Source organism: Micromys minutus (assembly GCF_963924665.1).
Source record: "Micromys minutus genome assembly, chromosome: 24".
Taxonomy (NCBI): Eukaryota; Metazoa; Chordata; class Mammalia; order Rodentia; family Muridae; genus Micromys; species Micromys minutus.
In genome coordinates this window covers 822204-842851 of record NC_137959.1, presented here as the reverse complement: position 1 = coordinate 842851, position 20648 = coordinate 822204, and the positions used below count along the sequence as shown (strand labels likewise).

The window sequence follows — 20648 nt, the reverse complement described above, 5'->3', positions numbered from 1 at the left end:
CACCAGGAGTTGGCCTGACCCTGCCCAACCATCTTTCATGCTGGCCCTTCCCAAGGCCAAATCACAGGGGTAGATTAAAAAAGACTAACAGAGCTAAGAACAGCCCCTTCAGCGGGGCTAGCCAATGCTTGGTCCTTTGTCTTAAGATCCACCAATGAGAATAAGCCAATTACTCTGTTGCTGAAATGTGCCTGCTCTAAAGTATAAAAGATGTATGCTTTTTGAGTTTGGGGTCGACTCTCCCTACGAGGATGAGTTACCCGTTTACATAGAATAAAAACCTCTTGTTACTATTACAGTGGTCGCTTGTCTAATTGTGTCCTGAGCTAAGATTCTTCGGGGTCTTACAACAGAGTGAGACCTCAGAGCTGATAAAGAGATAAACCTTTTTTATTTTTTAACACACCAAGAAAACTTTGACTATTTCCATGTTACATTTTGTTTTACATGTACTTTATGCTTATGGTAACTAGTAATATTTAATGCATACTATCAAACCCTTAAAAAAATCAAGTACTGACAAAAATATATTCATATAGTTTTATGCCAAAATGTTTTTAAAAATCTGTACATGGATCTCTCTCTCTTTTTAAAATAAAGTTGTAAGAAAAAAAATTACTGCAACAGGTGGTGCACCAACATGTTAGACAAGAATCTACTAAAAGGTTGATGGGTATCAGCCTAAGAGTTAGTTAAAAAGTGTTTATTTCCTGAGTAAGAGGGGGCCAGCGCCATGTTGAGTCATGTGTCTCAAGCACGGGAACCTTAAAGAGACAGCCTTTGCTGACAGGCTGTAGTGTCCCTGCCTAAAAAGGCAGGTGACCCAGGTACACACAGAGATGGAGAAAAAGAGAGAGAGAGAGAGAGAGATAAAGGGAGAGAGAAATAAAGAAAGAGAAATAGAGAGAGAGAGAAAGAGGGATTAGTAACTATTTGATTTCTTAAAAGAAAATTGTTTTCAAAAATTAAAAAGATTGTTTGTTTTAAGATGGTATAAAAAATTGAAATACAAGTCAAGTTTGTTTTTCTAGTTAGAAGAATATAGAATTTACCCAAATCACGTGGAAATTTTCACCAGTGGTTCGGAACTAAGATAAGTCTGTACAGCAGGAGAGTGAATACAGATGGATATTAAGTTAGATATTCATAATGAAGATCTGGTTCTCCAGACTGAGAGGAAAACAGATCGAAATACTTTGGTGTAAGGTCCCAGATTTACAAAATTGTTTAGTAAATGTATGACAAGTTAGTTCAGAATTAGAAAAAAACTTTAGTCACTGACTCCAAGAGAGAGAGAGAGAGAGAGAGAGAGAGAGAGAGAGAGAGAGAGAGAGAGAGAGAGAGAGAGAGAGAGGTGATTTTTGCAGGTTAAAGGATTCTCATTGATAGAGATCAGTGCCACAGAGAGTATATACAGACATATATTAGGGAAGTCATAAATATTTAAAGATCTGATGCCCCAGATTGAGAGGTATACAGGTCAAAATACATAGGCTAATGTCTTCATTTTACAAAATACTGATTTGTAAGTAATAGCAGTTTGTTTTGTGAATTATTCCACTAAGGCCATGTGGCAGTAGGCTAGCAAGTCTTTATAATTATCTCAACTTTTTACATTGTTTCAAAATAGATATAATGTTTAGTTTTGTGCTTATATTATCTATCTGGGAAAGAATGCAAGATACAAGATACTCTAGTTGCCAACTAAAGGGCACTCTATTTTGGGAGAATGGTTCTGTCTTTGTGTTTTTAAAAGATGTGATCGGGCTCTATGTGCCTTCCAGAGTTATGTGGATTAGATTTGATAGAGGTAGACCACCTGAAAAATTAAATTGAAAAAGATCAAATAGAATATCTCTTGATACCAAAACTATTTTCTGTTGAGTTTTATATGTTTCAGAATGTACAACTATGATAAAGCTTGTCATCAGAATGCTGAAATGGCCTGATTCCGGACATCAGAGACTAAAACAACCATCATGTGGCTTTTCCTCTTGAGACCCATCTGGCTTCTTCATCCCCCTTCCCCCATCTAAATTTTCAATGCCTATATATTCAGCCTGAAGAAGCTGAGTTATCACCCAATTCCCTGAACTTGGGGATGGGGGTGAAAGTGGTTATTGTAAGGTTGTTTTTCTAAAGAATTTAGAAATGGTCATAATCTTACAGGGAGGAATTAGCCAGATTTGATTATACAATCACAATCCTATTTTGGTAAGTAACCTAATGTCATATCTTCATTTGTAAATATCTTTCTAAATGATACAAAGTTAAGGTTATAATCCTTACAGTACTAAAAGTTTATTTGATACAGACTTAAAGTTTACACGTTGTGTTTAATTGGTCAAACAATCTAGTTGAGGGCTAGATAACAAGCTCATGGTTCTGAGCCATTAAAGGTGCTTTTTTAAAAAGATAATTTCAATTTAAGATAGCCAAGAGTAGTCAAGGCTTAACAGTTCAGAGATGTTTTATGTAAGTAAATTATCTTTAAATGTGTCAGAAGTCCACAGAATATGATATTTATAGACATTTTTTAATTAAAGATTATTTGACTAGAGGCCTGTCTGCTCCTGACAGCACCTCTCTCTGCTGCTTTTAACTGTTGATCCATGTTTTCATTCTCCTCTCTAAGATTTTTATGAGCTTTGTCCTCTATGTAAGAGTGTCTGAAAATCAGTTCAGTAAGTCTTTCAGAGATTTCATAAAATGCCTTAGGGACACATGCTCTGTGTAATGGAAGTTGGGGGCTGTTACCCTGAAAGATTTTTCTGCTTCAAGATCTGAAATTAAGAAATAAATGTATGGAGCTTGAGAGGTAGACCAGTGGTCTTGATCTTGCAGAAGACCAGGATATTACTCCCAGCACTCATGTGGTAGTTCACAACTATCTGTAACTCAAGCTTCAAGGGACTCAGTATCCTCTTTTAGCCTTCATGGGAAACATGGATATAGATGGTATATATCCAAGAAAACCATTCATGTACTTAAAATAAATCTAAAACCAAATAAGCACCTTTAAAAAGAGAAATAATTTTATATTTTCACTTACCAATCCTACATCTCCTTTCTTTCTGAATGTTGCTTGTGACCTCAAGAAAAATTTCTCACTCTTCATATATTTTTGCCTTTTTATATAGGTTTATATATTCGATTCTCAGTCCACAAACCCTCTACATAACAAGATCACATCAAATAGACAAAGATTCAAACTGCCCTTCTATATGAGCTATTAGACCTATAAAATTCTTTATGTTCATAGTTGTTTAATGCCAATTAATCTCACCTGAATATAGCTGGTCTTTGTGAACTTCCATGTTGGAGTTTCTCCTCTCATCCACCAACCCTCCTCTCAGATTTTCTCTCTCCACCATCCTGCCATGAATTGTTGAGTGTTGCATGTCTCAGACATCTCTTTTTAAGTTCAAGGTCTGAGAAGAATTCCCAAGTTCAAAGAACCACAGTCAAGAGTTTCATACAAATCTGGGCCCAGCATAGATTGGTAAATTCCCGACTTTAGCCCAGATGCCACTACTAGATTTTATTTTAAGAGACTTTAGAATTTGGATAAGAAGCATATTCTACATGCAGTCAAATATAAAGAGTTTTGCAGCAGACACATTCTGTTACATTGCAGAAATGGTCAAAGAGACTTCCTAAAACAACTTATAAACATGGTCATGCCTTTGAAGCTTGCAATCATTCTAACGTGTCTAGGCTAGCTCTCATTGAGGAAAACTGAGCCAGCCTTCCTAGATGCAGTCATATCTATTTACTCCAAGCCAGAAAACTATCAAATATCTGAATGAAACGTTTCAGATGAGTTAGATTTCAGCAACAAACCAATGCTAAATAACCAAACAACAAAATGCAAACACATAGAAACCCAGATAAGATTCTCTGAGTTTATCTATGTGAAGATCATGTACTAGAAATATACATTTAAAGAAATTTGAATGCGTCTAGTAAGTTTTTATTAACTACCTTATTAGACAGGTACCAGCAAACCACAGCTATTAATTATGTAGATTCTGATATAGAAACCTTTAGGTTTGTTAGTTACGTCTGTGTGCTGCACTAAAAATAACCTTCCTTTGTTATCTACTCTGGAGAAAATAAAAATATCCCATTTTTTTCTTCCTAAAGCATAAATTCCTTTGAGAGGAAAATTAGAGGAGTGGTTAATAGCTCCTATTTTGGAGTCAGGCTATCTGGGTCCAAATATCAATATTACAACTACAATTTCCAAATCTAGGAGTTACTTATCTCTTTGCGATCAATGTCATAAAATATGAATAAGGTATGAATGGTAGTCACCATTAGGGAGAATAATGCAAGTCACCATATGTTACCTGCTTACTCTGGTGCCTGGCATATATTCAGATATATTCATAATGAATGACAAGTGTTTCTATTACTTGATGCCTAAGATGACTCAGTGTGGAGCACCTTTCACAATCTATTGATTGGTAACATACATAAATAATATTTAATAAAAGATATGGCAAATGCCAAGACATTAATCAGACCATAAAGCAGTGAAGATTCTTAAAGTTGCTAGTGTAAAAATTCTTAAAGACTTTCCTTCACAAGACCTGGGGTATTCTTCTGCCTTTATGCCACCAAGAAGAACCATTTGCCAGCTCAGAGACTGACCACAATTACAAGAACAGGTCCCTTGTATCCACTTCCCACCTGACCTGTGAGTTCTGCTCTTCTAAATGTGATTTTATAAAATCCCAGGTTAGCCCTGGGTAACTGAACAGCATGGGGTATTTGGAAGGCAGACCCACAGGAGTGTCACATAGACCTCATGCTACCGTGAGAAAGATGCAGAGAGACATACAGGAAAAACAACAACCAGCAGAGATGGGTAGGGAATGGATTCAGTAGTGAGCAAGGAAACAGCAAGGATTGCTTGACAACCACAAGCAGCTAGGGGGAGGCAAGGAAAGATCCTCTTCTAGAACCTCCAGAAACAAACAAGCCTAGCCTTCCCTATAAGGACTTCAGACAGTGAAACTATGATCCATAAGATAAGAACTGTGCATGATTTTCAGCCACCTGATTGATAGTACTTAATGCAGGCAGCCACAGGGAATCAGTACAGTCACAGTGAAGAACATACATGAAGAGTGACCCCAAGAGGATACATTGGGAAGATAATTCCAGGGCAGGAGATAGAAGTGTCAGGCATGTTCTAGTGTAGTCAGCAAAGACAGCTGCAAGTAAGTTCAGATTCTTAGAGGAGCACAAAAGACCAGGTCATTCTGAATGTGATCATCTTATAGATATGGGCTTTTAAGCAGAGTGAAAAGGAGGAAGCTTTCTGGTTTTAAGTGGAAGAGGTGATTTACTATACCCTATTTCCGTTGCAAATGAGATAAAGTAGGGTCAGGAAAGAGGCAAAGTAACCTGTTAGGAGGTTAAACAGAAAGTCTACAAAAGAAAGAGATGGGGTTTATGTAGCCCAGGATGCTTCAGTATGACTGGCATTTAATAAAAGAAGATCATACAATGTACTTCCTCTTGGATCTCATGTCTTTTTGCACAATACTTGTCATATTCTTCCCCAGTGGTGCTCATTTCCATACCTATAGTGCTATATTGTTGTTAAGTTGTTAAGTAGTACCATTGTGTACCTAGAAGATATTTTACATACCTCATCATCAGCTGGCAGAGAGCTGGACTATCTCTAGTCCCAAGACATTTATAAATGAAGCTTCTAGGAACATTAATTCACCAGTCATTAATTCAAAGATTTAATATATGTGTGCATATATGTTTTCAAGGTTTTGGTGTAATATCTTGGTGTAGGCTGACTGGATGGTCTGGTAATTTTATGTTTGCTTTTAAAGAACCCAGGAGTTTTCTTTTTTTAATGGTTTATTTATTAATTATATATAAGTACACTGTAGCTGACTTCAGACACACCAGAAGAGGGCATTAGATACATTAGTTGTGAGCCACCATGTAGTTGCTGGGAATTGAACTCAGGATATCTGTAAGAGCAGTCAGTGCTCTTAACCTCTGAGTCATCTCTCCACCCCCACCCCCTAAGAGTTTTGAAAACTGATTGTTAGATTCCTGCCAGACACAACAGCATGTGAGTTCCAGTGCATTACTGTGTCTTAACATGCACAGTGTAGTAAATCTTTAGGATTTGGGACATTGCTGATTATATAATGAAATCTTCTTTGGGTTTTAATTTCCCTTCTCTTCATCACTAGCAGTGCTGAGAATATTTTCAATGTTTCTTGGGTACTCACTCATCTTGTCCTGAGGAATGTCTTGTTAAGAAATTGATTGATGTTAGTTTTATAGTTATACAAAACCATGCAATAAGTGGCATATGATTGTGCAGTTTCGTAAATTGCCACACCTACATGACTATGAAATCATCAGAATCTTCCATCAAAAAGTTTTTCTTACAATCACATTGGACTTTATTTTTCCAGGCATTTCAGTTAGTTGATTACTACTTGGTCTTATTGAGGCTAGTTTTTAAATTAGGTTTCAAAACATCTTAGCTACTTTGCCCCAAGTACTGTCAATTCAGAACACCTGTGCTCAACAAGCCCTCTCCCATTCAGGCACATCAGAACCTTCATGTTTCTATCCCCATGTAGAAGCTGGGAATTATGTGTCCTGGTGTTTCTTTATATAATCGAGTTATTTATGTGTCATGCATTTCTTTACAATGCATTGATGATGTAGCATTCTTTCACAGGCTGAAGAAACGTGTGTGAAGATTGTTGTATCTTTGTCTACTCACAACCCTTTCCCCATGTGTCTCTGCCAAATAATTTGCATACATTTGAAAAACTCAAACCATGTTTTTTTATGATTTTTTTCTCATGTATTACATTCTAACCCAGTTTCTCCTCTTTCCTCTCCTTTCAGGTCCTCCCTGACACTTCTCCTCACTCCTAGATCTATTTCTCCTTCATTTTCCTTCAGAAAAGAGCAGACCATCCAGGTATATAAACCAAATATGGTATAGCAAGGTACAATCAATTAGGCCTGTCCTATGATTTAACTTAGTAAGAGTGCCAGGCTTTCTCAAGATCCTGCATGAACCAGTATCTAAGATTTAGGACCTCCACTCATCTCTTTATTTTCTTCAAACCTCATCTTACTCTGTAGCTTGGACTAATCAGGGACTCACCATATACTTTAAGCTTACCTCAAACTTATGGTAATCTTCCTGATCCAGCTTCCAAGTAGTACATTTAAAAATATGGGACATTATAATTGTCATCAAGTTTCAATAACTGAATCATAATTTCCTGTATATGTCCTGGAATTCAATTTTATTTATATGTTTATTTCATTTTCTTGCTAATTGGAGCAGGAAGCTAGTCTACTGTCAGCTAATCTACCATGGCTAGACTTAAAATTGTTCTTTAAGAATATTTTGAAAATAGTTAAATATTTCTTTTTAAAAATAATTTTAGTAAGAAACCTTTTCGGTGTAAGAGAAACAAAGCAAATAGGATTACAACAAAGCTATGCTTGTGAAATATATGACCCTGTATGTAAAGACAATGAAAAAGCAAGTCAAGCATGGTGATATGTACTTTTCATTTTAGTACTGGGGAGGCTGAAGCAGACAGAACCAGAGATCATGGTAACCTAAGTTACAAAGAGAGTGCCTGTTTCAAAACAAACAAACAAACAAACACACAAACAAAGTACAAGAGGTAATTAAGCAAGACCTATTCAAAGAAAAAAAAATCTCAGCTGTTCTTCACAAAGTTAAACTACATAAATCCCAGCCAAGTGTCTCACAGGGCCATGTGAAAGCTCAGTATATCTACCCAATTCCAAGCACTATTTCCCTTAGGTCACCAACCCTGGGTTCTTGGCACCCAAAATCTGCATCCCCACAAGCCCAAGCTTGTTCCTACCAGATGCAGTGGCTAAAGGGCTAAGATGACAGACCCCAGCAGACCTTGGGAAAACAAGGAGTTATGACTCAATCCTGGCTGCAGGTACTGAGGATTCAGAGTAGTTATTTGTGTGGTGTTGTAAATATTAAATAAGAAATGTTTATCTCTTTATCAGCCCCCTGAGGTCTCACTCCAAGGACACCACTCTAGTGTGGAGCCGAGTGCATGGACTGTGTCACTCAGTCCACGAGGTACACTTTCCATGAGATTCCCTTCCGAGGCAGTTCACTCCAGCTGCTCTGTTGCTTTTGTTCCGGTGTGTTTCTTTACCCCACCGTGATTTTTTTTACCCACCACACAGCACAAATGTGACTCTTAGGCCCAAAGCTTTTTATACAGGTTTATATATCAAACTCTCAATTCACAAACCCTCTATACCATAAGATTACATAAAATGGACAAAGACATAAACTGCCTTTCTTTATGAGATAAAATGACCTACAGAAATTCTTAAAATATTCATTATCTACCTATTGCCGATTACGGCCACCAGGATACAGGTCTGCTTTCCCGGCTCCATCTTGGTTTTCTTTTTGTCCATCTTTTCCTCCTCCTTCTCCTCTGACCTCTCTCTCCACCTTCACTTCCTTTGCCCAATCATTGGCTCTCGCCTTTATTTTACAAATTAAAATCGGAAGGTTCTGATGAAGTCACCTGAGTACGTGATTGGCAGCCCTTCTTGAGGAAGTTGAATCAGCATCAAAATACAAATGGCTGCAAGGCACTCCACATTTGTGTACTCAGTCCCGGTGGAAACCTCTCAGTGACCTGGGCTGTGGCTACAGCGATGGCAGAGACAGCGCTGGTTCTGGAGATAGACCTAGACCACCTCTGTCATAGATTCTAGGAGTGTGACCTCCTCTGATTTTGTGTTCTTGATCCTGACCCCTTGCTCTCCCCTCTATTCTCCTCAATCTATCCTGACTTCTATTTTCCTGCTTTTCAGGAACAGTTTTTCACAACTGATAAAGCTCTTCTCAGATCTCAGTGAACCCCAAGTGGAACTTTTCCCCAAAGTGGTCTTCAAGATGATGGTCATTATTATAGAGACCAAGATAAGCTGAAAACAAAAACCTCGCAAACACGGAGTTTTTGCCATTGGAAAACTGGATGGGATTTCTATATTCTTCCTTTGCTTCCTTTCTCTTTGCACAAACATTCTCCACTTCCTTAAGAATCTCCTGGAATTAATCCACATTTCCTAGCTGAAATTTTCCTTTTCCTTCACTTAACTCATGTGCTTTTTCTGCCTTTGCAGAGATTTCTACACTGATATCCTTCTGTGTTTCTGCCAGCTGTTTCTTGGCAAGTTTAGTTTCCCGATCACACTCTGCAGTGAAGAACTCTAAGTAATCGATGGCATCTAATTTAAAACAAATAAACACACGAAAAAACAACAAAAGCAAACAGGTCTCTTTCTTTACTTTCAATTTTATGATCTGCACAAAGGGCCAAGTTGTGGATTTTGGTACATTCTCCTAAATTCGCATACATCGCAGGAAGCATGGCATGGGGGCAGCAGTCCATAAAGTGACTCTTACAGACATGCTCATCTGTAAATTTGACTCTCTGTTTGATTCCATCTCTGTACTGGGCTGTGCCCATGAGCTGATCCAGAAGAGCTGCACCTGTGCTGGGGCAGACATGGTTGCCAGTAACATGGCCAGCAAACTGCTCACAACTCAGCAGCAGAAGCAGCAAATAGTGATAACAAAAGATGCACTGGTCTGCTTCAGGTTAAAAATGTCTAATTATTATTCTCTTCTGGCAAATGAGTTTTTCATCAAGCTTTGTGCCATATCTCTTGATGCATATTTCTACTCAGGTACAATAGATTTTTGGGTTACTGAAAGTTGATTTCAGATTCATCTTGTTCCTTTATCCTAGATGTGGAGTCAGACATTTCCCCCAGAAAATCCTGTTACCTTTTACTGATAAATATTATTTCATGATAACACTGTGGTTGTAAGGGAACTTTACGAATGTAGAATTGGTCATTGTATCTAGACCTCACTAACTTGTCAGTGGGTAAGGTTAGAAAATGAGGTATTATTTTGAATGAAGAAATGTATTTAAAATTTACATCCTAAGTTTAGTTCAGGATTCTCAATTAACTTCTTTAATAAGAGCTCTCCATATTCCTTTCCCCAATATTAATTGTTCTTTTAAACATTCAAGAATATACACTTCTCAATGAGAAAAATACTCTTCTATTCAACTCATAGTGATGGCACCAAACTCTTGGTGTCACCAACTGAGATTAATATTGATATATAACACTAAATCAATGTTAATTGCTACAGGTGTTTAAAATTCATTGAAAGATATTTTGATCTAAAGTGTCCCACTGGAGACGTAGTTCAATTATTGTGTTTTGAGATTTTTTTGAATAGCTATAAACTTGTTTTGGCCAACACTTCATTCATACAATTAAGTTCATGATCCTCACTAAGATGCTTAAAAATTATTGTATGTAGATTTAATTTTTCTTGGTAGAAAATCCTTCCAGTTTCTGTTTGTGCCCAGAGCTGACCCTGTGCTACAGTTCTCTGTTCCCAGAACCCTACAGCAGAGAGCTTGTTTCCAAGGAGTGCTGATACTGGTGAGAACACAGGTAACACTACCACTTGTGCTCCAAGAAACCTGCCCAGAGCCCTCAGGGAAAAGGAACAGAGGAATAGCCTGGGACAGGATCCTTTTGCTTTTGATTTGCATCCTGAAGATGACCCGGTACCACAACTATAGCCTAACTCTTCTCAGAGTGAGCTGGTCTTTAAGCTGACACACAGGCATATAGTAGGGTCAAGCCACTGTCAGAGAAAGCAAAACCATCTAACACCAAAGATGCTAATAACCAGATGGAAAGAGGCAAGTATAAGAATCTAAGCAACAGAAACCAAGGCCATTTGACATCATCAGAACTCAGTTCTCTTACTAAAGCAAGCAGTTGACACCTGACCCACACAAAAATTAAGATTCTGAAAAAAAAATCACATCTCATGAAGATATTAGAGGATTTAAGGACATAAATAATTTCCTTAAAGAATTACAATAAAATACAGGTAAACAAGTAGAGACCCTTAAAGAGGGAACACAAAAGTCTCTTTAAAAATTTCAGGAAAACACAACCAAACAGGTGAAGGAATTAAACAAAACCATTTGTAGATCATCCTGCAGTTTGTATTTTGATACTAATTTTACTTCCCCAAGAAGGGCTGCCTAGTCACATACTAATGAAGTACTTCACTTGAACTTTTCCATTTTAATTAGTAAAATAAAGGTGAGCTGGTGATTGAGCAGGGTAAGGGAGGTGGAAAGAGAGGGTCAGAAGTCAGAGGAGAGGAGAGAAGAGAAGAGGGCAAAAAGAGAAGCTCCAAGATGGACATTGAGAAGGCTGAATTAGATTCAGGTGGGCTTAATTGACACTAAGTGCCATGAACTTTTAAGGAGCATATAGGTCTTTTATCTCATATAGAAGGGCAGTTTTTATTTTTATCCAATTGATGTAATCTTGTTGTGTAGTGGGTTTGTGGATTGAGAATTGAATATATAAACTTGTATGAAAAAATATCATGCCTTAGAGTTGTGTTTTTGTTGGGACTTAGGGTAAAGAAGCAAACCAAGATGGAATCAGTAGGGCAGTCAGAGTAAAAATCCCTGGGAAGGGAGTGGTCATGCAGACAGAGTGAGACCTTGGGGGCAGCTTGGACCAAGTGACAGAGTCTGTGAACGCAGCTCTGAACTAGAAGCAGTGCTCGCAGTGTGAGGCTGTGGGGGAAAAAAGTTACAAGATAAATTCATTTTTTGGTATTTACTGCAACAACCATCCAGAATCTAAACATGGTAATAGAAAAAAAAAAAAAAAATTAGGAAGGGAGACAATCCTCGAGATAGAAAACTAGGAAGGAGATCATGAGTCATAAATGCAAGCCTCACCAACGGAATACAAGAAATAAAAGAAAGAATATCAGGGATAAAAGATAGATTAGAAAACATTGACACGGCAGAGCGGAGCCTGGCCTACCTGCCACCCGGATCGGCGGCTCATAGAGGCTGAGCAACTGCGATGGGAACAGAAAATTAGAACTTCTGTTTCCACCCGGAGGCGACTTCCGGACGCAGAGCGGAGCCTGGCCTACCTGGCCACGCGGAACGGCGGCTCATAGAGGCTGAGCAACTGGTGAGTGGGAGACCTACACCGCAGGGGAGCAGAGAGATCTCTTCGGAGTTCACAGGGAAAGTGCACCCCCTGCCTTATCCAGCAAACAGAAACAGAACTTTGGAACTTCTGCTCACACCTGATGACTCTGAGGCATAAAAAAGGGCTCGGCCCATCTGAAACCTGGACCAGTGAGGAACCAGGGACACAGACCAGATACAAGGGAAAGGCAAGAACATATCACTGACAACAAAATAGCAAGAGGAAAGAGAAAGAGTATATCCCAAGGAAACCAAGACAATCTAGCAACACCAGATCCCAGCTCTCCCATAACAGCAAACATCGGAATTCCAAACACTCCAGAAAAAGAAGACACAGACCTGAAATCATACCTCAAGATGCTGATAGAGATACTTAAACAAGAAAGGGAGGAAAAGCAAAAAGATTCAGAAGCTTTTAAAGAAGAAACAAGAAAAACACTCAAAGAAATCAAAGAACTAGAGGAAAACAGAACCAAAGAAATAAAGGAATGGAAGAGGGAAATTAAAACAGAGATTGACACAATAAAGCAAACACTAAAAGAGAAAACCCTAGAGTCAGAACACCAAAAAAAAAAAAAAAAAAAAAAAAAAAAAAAAAAAAAATCAGGAGTCAGAGAAGCAAGTATTTCCAATAGATTACAAGAGATCGAAGAGAGAATCTCGGGGGCAGAAGACAACATTGCAAACATAGACAAAACAGCCAGAGAAGATGCAAAAAACAAAAAGCTCCTAACTCAAAATGTCCAGGAAATCCAAAACACAATGAGAAGACCGAACCTAAGGATAATAGGAATAGAAGAGGGAGAAGAGTATCAACTAAGGGGCACAGTAAATATCTTCAACAAAATCATAGAAGAAAACTTCCCTACCCTCAAGAATGAGATGACCACGAGCATAAAAGAAGCCTTCAGAACTCCAAATAGGTTGGACCAGAAAAGAAATACCTCCCAACAAATAATAGTAAAAACATCAAGTGCCCAAAGTAAAGAAAGAAAACTAAAAGCAGTAAGGGAAAAAGGTCAGGTAACATATAAAGGCAGGCCAATCAGAATCACACCCGATTTCTCAACAGAGACTATGAAAGCTAGAAGAGCCTGGACAGACATCATGCACTCCTTAAGAGAGCACAAGTGCCAGCCCAAGCTGCTATACCCAGCAAAACTATCAATTACCATCGATGGAGAGACGAAGATATTTCAAGACAAATCTAAATTCACACAATATCTGACCACAAACCTAGCACTACAACGAATTATAGGTGCAAAACCCAATACAATGAGGGAAAATACAGCCTAGTAAAAACAAGAAAACTCCTAAACAAGAAAACTAAAGGAAGAAAAAAACACAGACACAACTCAACCCAAAAAAGCAATAATGGCAGAAAACAGAAACAACTATTCCTTGATATCTATTAACATAAATGGTCTCAACTCTCCAATAAAGAGACATAGACTATCAGACTGGATATATAAACAAAATCCAGCCTTTTGCTGCATACAGGAAACTCATATCAGAGACAAAGACAGACACTATCTCAGAGTATAAGGGTGGGAAAAAAACTTCCAAGCAAACAGCTCCAAGAAGGAAGCTGGAGTGGCTATTCTAATATCGAATAAAGTGAATTTCCAACCAAAAGTTATCAAAAAGGATAAGGAAGGACACTTTTTACTCATTACCAAGGAAATCTGTCAGGAGGAACTCTCAATCCTTAACATATATGCTCCAAATAAAAAGTCACCCACATTCATAAAAGAAACCCTACTAAAGCTCAAAAAATACATTTCACCCCACACAATAATACTGGGAGACTTTAATACCCCCACTCTCACCAATGGACAGATCAGGGAAACAGAAACTGAACAAGGACACTGCAAAACTAGCAGAGACTTTGAACCAACTAGAATTAATAGATATATACAGAACATACTATCCCAAAGTAAAAGAATACACCTTCTTCTCACCACCCCATGGCACCTTCTCAAAAATAGACCACATAATTGGACACAGAAAAAGCCTCCATCGATATATGAAGATTGAAATACTCCCATGCATCTTCTCAGATCACCATGGTCTAGGGCTGGTCTTTAACAACAACAAAGACAACAAAAAGCCCACATACACATGGAAACTAAACAATGCTCTGTTAAAGGATAGCAGGGTCAAAGAAGAAATAAAGAAAGAAATTAAGGATTTTCTAGAATTCAACGAAAACGAAAACACAACATACCCAAACCTATGAGATGCAATGAAAACAGTACTGAGAGGAAAACTCATAGCCCTAAGTGCTTCCAAAAAGAAACTGGAGAGAGCTCACATCAGCAACCTGACAGCACAGCTAAAAGCCCTAGAACAAAAGGAAGCACATATACCCAAAAAGAGTAGACGGCAAGAAATAATCAAAATTAGGGCAGAAATTGACCAAATAGAAACAAAAAGAACCATTGAAAAAATCAACAAAACCAAGAGTTGGTTCTTTGAGAAAATCAACAAGATTGATAAACCCCTAGCCAGACTAACTAGAGGGCAAAGAAAGAGTATACAAATTAACAAAATCAGAAAGGAAAGTGGCGACATAACAACTGAAAGTGAGGAAATTCAAGAAATCATCAGATCCTACTACAAAAACTTATTCTCCACAAAATTGGAAAATCTGGAGGAAATGTCCAAATTCCTAGACAGATACAAGGTCCCAAATTAAACCAGGACCACGTAAACCATCTAAATAACCCTATAACACCTAAAGAAATAAAAGAAGTCATCAAAATCCTCCCAACCAAAAAAAAGCCCAGGTCCAGATGGGTTCAGTGCAGAATTTTATCAGTCATATATTGAGGATATAACACCAATACTTGCCAAACTATTCCAAAAGATAGAATCAGATGGAATATTACCCAACTCATTTTTTTGAGGCTACAATAACCCTCGTACCTAAACCACACAAAGACCCTACAAGGAAAGAGAACTTCAGACTAATCTCACTTATGAACATTGATGCAAAAATACTCAACAAAATCCTTGCAAACCTAATCCAAGAACACATCAAAACGATCATTCATCATGACCAAGTAGGCTTCATCCCTTGGATGCAGGGATGGTTTAACATAAGGAAATCCATCAATGTAATCCACCATATAAACAAACTCAAAGACCAAAATCACATGGTCATCTCACTAGATGCTGAGAAAGCATTTGACAAAATCCAACACCCCTTCATGTTAAAAGTCCTGGAAAGAACAGGAATCCAAGGCCCATACTTAAACATAATAAAAGCAATATACAGCAAACCAACAGCCAACATCAAACTTAATGGCGAAAAACTTGAAGCAATCCCACTAAAATCAGAGACTCAACAAGGCTGCCCACTCTCCCCCTACCTATTCAACATAGTACTGGAAGTCCTGGCTGGAGCAATTAGACAGCAGAAGGAGATCAAGGGGATACAAATCAGAAAGGAAGAGATAAAAATATCACTCTTTGCCGATGACATGATAGTGTACTTGAGTGACCCCAAAAATTCCACCAGAGAACTCCTACAGCTGATAAACAAGTTCAGCAAAGTGGCTGGATACAAAATTAACTCAAACAAATCAGTAGCCTTTTTATACTCAAAGGACAAACATGTGGAGAAAGAAATTAGGGAAAAGGTACCCGTCACAATCGTTACAAAAACTATGAAATACCTTGGTGTGACTCTAACTAAGCAAGTGAAGGACCTGTATGACAAGAACTTCAAACCTCTAAAGGAAGAAATTGAGGAAGATCTCAGAAAATGGAAAGATCTCCCATGCTCATGGATTGGAAAAATAAACATCTTAAAAATGGCCATCCTACCAAAAGCAATCTACAGATTCAACGCAATCCCCATCAAAATTCCATCCTAGTTCTTCATGGAATTGGAAAGATCAATGTGCAATTTCATATGGAATAACAAAAGACCTAGAATAGCGAAATCCATCCTGAACAATAAGAAAACATCTGCGGGAATCACTATCCCTGACCTCAAGCTATATTACAAGACAATTGTGCTGAAAACTGCATCCTACTGGTACAGAAATAGGCATGTGGATCAATGGAATAGAATAGAAGATCCAGAAATGAGCCCTCATGTATATGGTCACCTGATTTTTGACAAAGGTGCTCTAAACATTCAATGGAAAAAGGACAGCCTATTCAACAAATGTTGCTGGTCCAACTGGCACTCAGCATGCAAAAGAATGAAAATAGACCCATTCTTATCTCCTTGTACAAAGCTCAAGTGTAAGTGGATCAAAGATCTCCACATTAAACCAGATACACTGAAACTATTCAATGAGAAAGTAGGGAAAACCTTAGAACACATTGGCACAGGAGAAAATTTCCTGAACAAAACACCAATGGCTCAAGCTCTAAGGTCAAAGATTAACAAATGGGACTTAATGAGATTGCAAAGTTTCTGTAAGGCTAAGGACATCATCAAGAAAACAAAACGGCAACCAACAATATGGGAAAAGATCTTTATCAACACCACATCAGATAGAGGCCTAATATCCAAGGTGTACAAGGAACTCAAAAAGCTAGACACCAGAGAATCAAATAACCCTATTAAAAAATGGGGTACAGAGCTAATCAAAACGTTTTCAGTTGAGGAACACTGAATGGCCTAGAAACATCTGAGGAAGTGCTCAACATCCTTAGCCATCAGGGAAATGCAAATTAAAACAACCCTGAGATTCCACCTCACACCAGTCAGATTGGCCAAGATCCAAAACTCAGATGACAGCAGATGCTGGCGAGGCTGTGAGAAAGAGGAACACTTCTCCACTGTTGGTGTGGATGCAAGCTAATACAACCACTCTGGAAATCTGTCTGGCGATACCTCAGAGAATTGGATATAGTACTACCTGAAGACCCAGCTATTCCACTTCTGGGCATATACCCCAGAGACACTTTAATACACAACAAAGATATATGCACCACAATGTTCATAGCGGCTCTATTTATAATAGCCAGAAGCTGGAAGGAACCCAGATGTCCTTCAGAAGATGAATGGATGCAAAAATTGTGGTACATATACACAATGGAATACTACTCAGCTACCAGAAACAATGACTTAATCAAATTCTTAAGAAAATGGCTGCATCTAGAGAAGATCATCCTGAGTGAGATAACCCAGTCACAAAAGAACAGACATAATATGCAGTCACTGATATTTGGATGCTATCCCCAGAGGCTTGCACACCCCCAGAAACAACTCACAGACTGTATGAAGTCCAAGAAATAAAGAAAACAAAAAAATATATATATATTTACATAACAAGAAGACTTTGACTATTTCCATGTTGCATTTTGTTTTGCATGTACTTTAAGCTTATTGTAACTATTAGGTTTTCAATGCATACTGTCAAGCCCTTGAAAAAAATCAAGTACTGACTAAAAAATATATTCACATGGTTTTATGTAAAAATTATTTTAATGTCTGAAAAAACAGTACTGACAAAAATGTATAATTTTAAGCAAAAAAATGTTTAAAATCTTTACATTTATCTTTGTTTTGTAAAATAAAGTCGTTTAAAAAAAAAACACTGCATAGAAAAATGTATGTTTAAAAGCTCATGTTAAAGAAAAAAGAGTTCATCTTGATAGATTTTTCCTGTGATGAGTAAAAAATGTCTTTCTTTATCATTTTTGATAACTTTTGGTTGAAAATATATTTTATTTAATACTAGAATCACTACTCTAGCTTGTCTCATGGGACCATTTACTTTGAAGGGTTTTTTTCCCAGTCTTTTTCTCTGAGGTAATGTTTGTCTTTGTCTCTGAGATGAGTTTTCTGTATGCAGCAAAATGCTGGATCCTGTTTATACATCCATATTGATAGTCTATGTCTTTTAATTGGGAAATTGTGTCAATTGATGTTGAGATATTAATGAATGGTAATTGTTGTTTCCTGTTATTTTTGTTGTTAGAAGTAGATTTGTGTTTGTGTGCTCTTCTTCCTTTAGTTTTCTTGCATGATTATATTTTTGCTATTCCTTGGGTGTTGTTTTAGGTTTTTAAAAGTGAATCAAATAACAGGCTTGTATTTTTGCTGGAATAAAGAAAGGATCAGTTGAATATTTAAGTCTTTAAAACTTTTAGTTGATTATTTTGAAATCAAACAGTTGAAGCATTTTGAAATAACTCAAACAAGGTAGCTCAAATTAGCGGGTTGCAGGATTCCTAAAAAAAAAAAAAAAAAAAAAAAAAAAAAAAAAAAAAAAAAAAAAAAAAGAAAGAAAAAAGAAAACATTGACACAACAGTAAAAGAAAATGCAAAACACAAAAAGCTCCTAACCACATACATCCAGAAAATTTCGGATCAAACCTAAGGATAATGAGTGTAGAAGAGATGTTTATAAACATAAAAGAAGCCTACAGAACTTTAAATAGATTGGACAAGAAAAGAAGTTCCTCCAGTCACATAATAGTCAAAACTCCAAATTCACAAAACAACGAAATAATATTAAAAGAAGTAAAGGAATAAATGTCAAATAACGTATAAAGGAAGATCTAACAGAATTACATCACATTTCTCAACAGAGACTATGAAAGCTAGAGTTACTGGGCAGAAGTCATACTGACCTGAAGAAAACACAGTACTAATGCCAGCCCAGGCTAGTATACCTAGCAAAACTCTCAGTTAACAGATGGAGAAACCAAGATATTCCATGACAAAACAAAATTTACATACTATCTTTCTACAAATATAACCCTACAAAGATGAGAAACTCCAATACAAGAAGAAAGACTATACTAGAAAAAGCAAGAAAGTAATCTTCTTTCAACTAACACAATAGAAGATAGCTACACAAATATCATTCCACCACTAACAACAAAAATAACAGAAAACAACAGTCCATTGGTCCCTAGTATCTTACAACATCAATGAACTCAATTTCTCAATAAAAAGACATAGACTAACAGACTAGATACATAAACAGGTTCCAGAATTTAGATTCAAACAGAAAAGGCCCCCTAGTGACAAACATAGACACTACCTCAGAGTAAAAGGCTAGAGAAACAATTTCTAAGCAAATTATCTCAAGAAACAAGCTGGACTAACCATTCTATTATTGAATAAAATTGAATTTCAACCAAAAGTTAGCAAAAATGATAAAGAAGTACACTTCATACTCATCAAGGAAAAAAATCCACCAAGATGAACTCTCAACTCTAAATATCTATGCTACAAATGCAAGGGCACCCACATTCTTAAAAGAAACTTTACTAACTCTCAAAGCACTCATTGCACACACTCAATAATAGTGGGAGACTTGAAAATCTCACTCTCAAAAATGGGCAAATCAGTGGAACAGAACTAAACAGAGACACATTCTGAAAATAAAAGAAGTTATGAACAAACTATATTTAACAGATATCTATAGAACATTTTATCCTAAAACAAACAAAAAATACCTTCTTTTCAGCACTTCATTATACCTTCTCAAAATTGACCATATAATTGATCACATAAGAGGCCACACCAGATATAAGAAGATGAAAATAATCCCATGCATCCTACCTAGGCGTGACTCTAACCAAAGAAATAAAAGATCTGTAAGACAAAAATCTTCAAGTCCCTGAAGAAAAGAATCAAAAAAGACCTTAAAATATGGAAAGATGCTCATGCTCATGGATTGGCAGGGTTAATATAATAAAAATGGTGATTTTGCTGAAAGAAATCTACAGATTCCATGTGATCCCCAGCAAAATTCCAACTCAATTCTTTATAAAGTTTAAAAGAGCAATTCTCAAAATCATTTGCAATAACAACAAAATGAACAAACAAACAAACAGAATAATGAAAACTATACTCAACAATAGAAGAACTTCTGTGGGAATCATCATCCCTCACTTCAAGCTGTACTACAGAGCAGTCAACATAAAAACTTCCTGGTATTGGCACAGTGGTAGACATGTAGATAAATAAAATAGAATTGAAGACATACCTATGATCAATTGATCTTTAACAAGAAATCTAAAACCATTCAGTGGATAAAAGATAGCATCTTCAACAAATGGTGCTAGTTCAACTGGTACTCAGCATGTAGAATATTTCAAATTGATCCATTCTTATTTTTCCTGTACAAAGCTCAAGCACAAGTTGATCAATGACCTCCATATAAAACCAGATACATTGATTCAAATGAAAGAGAGGGTGTGGAAAAGCCTTGAAACATGAGCACAGGGGAAATTTTTCTGAACAGAACACCAATAGTTTATGGTCTAAGATCAAAAAAATGAAAAATGGGACCTCAAAAAATTGCAAAGCTTCTGTAAGCAAAGGACATAGCAAATAGGACAAAATGACAATGAACAGATTGGGAAAAAATGTTTATAAATCCTACACCCAATAGAGGGGCAATATCCAAAGAACTCAAGAAGTTAGATTCCAGAGAACTAAACAACCCTATTATTGAATGGGAGACAGAACTAAACAAAAACTCTTAGCTGAGGAATATTGAATGCCCAAGAAGC

General features: G+C 37.1%; 1 pseudogene across 1 annotated transcript; it reads right to left on the bottom strand.

Annotated features, from left to right (window-relative positions):
* Positions 1-8731: 8731 nt before the first annotated feature.
* Positions 8732-9598, bottom strand: LOC308435880 (putative RNA-binding protein Luc7-like 1; annotated as a pseudogene). Its single transcript has one exon. The product of its transcript is annotated as a putative RNA-binding protein Luc7-like 1 (transcript).
* Positions 9599-20648: the final 11050 nt, after the last annotated feature.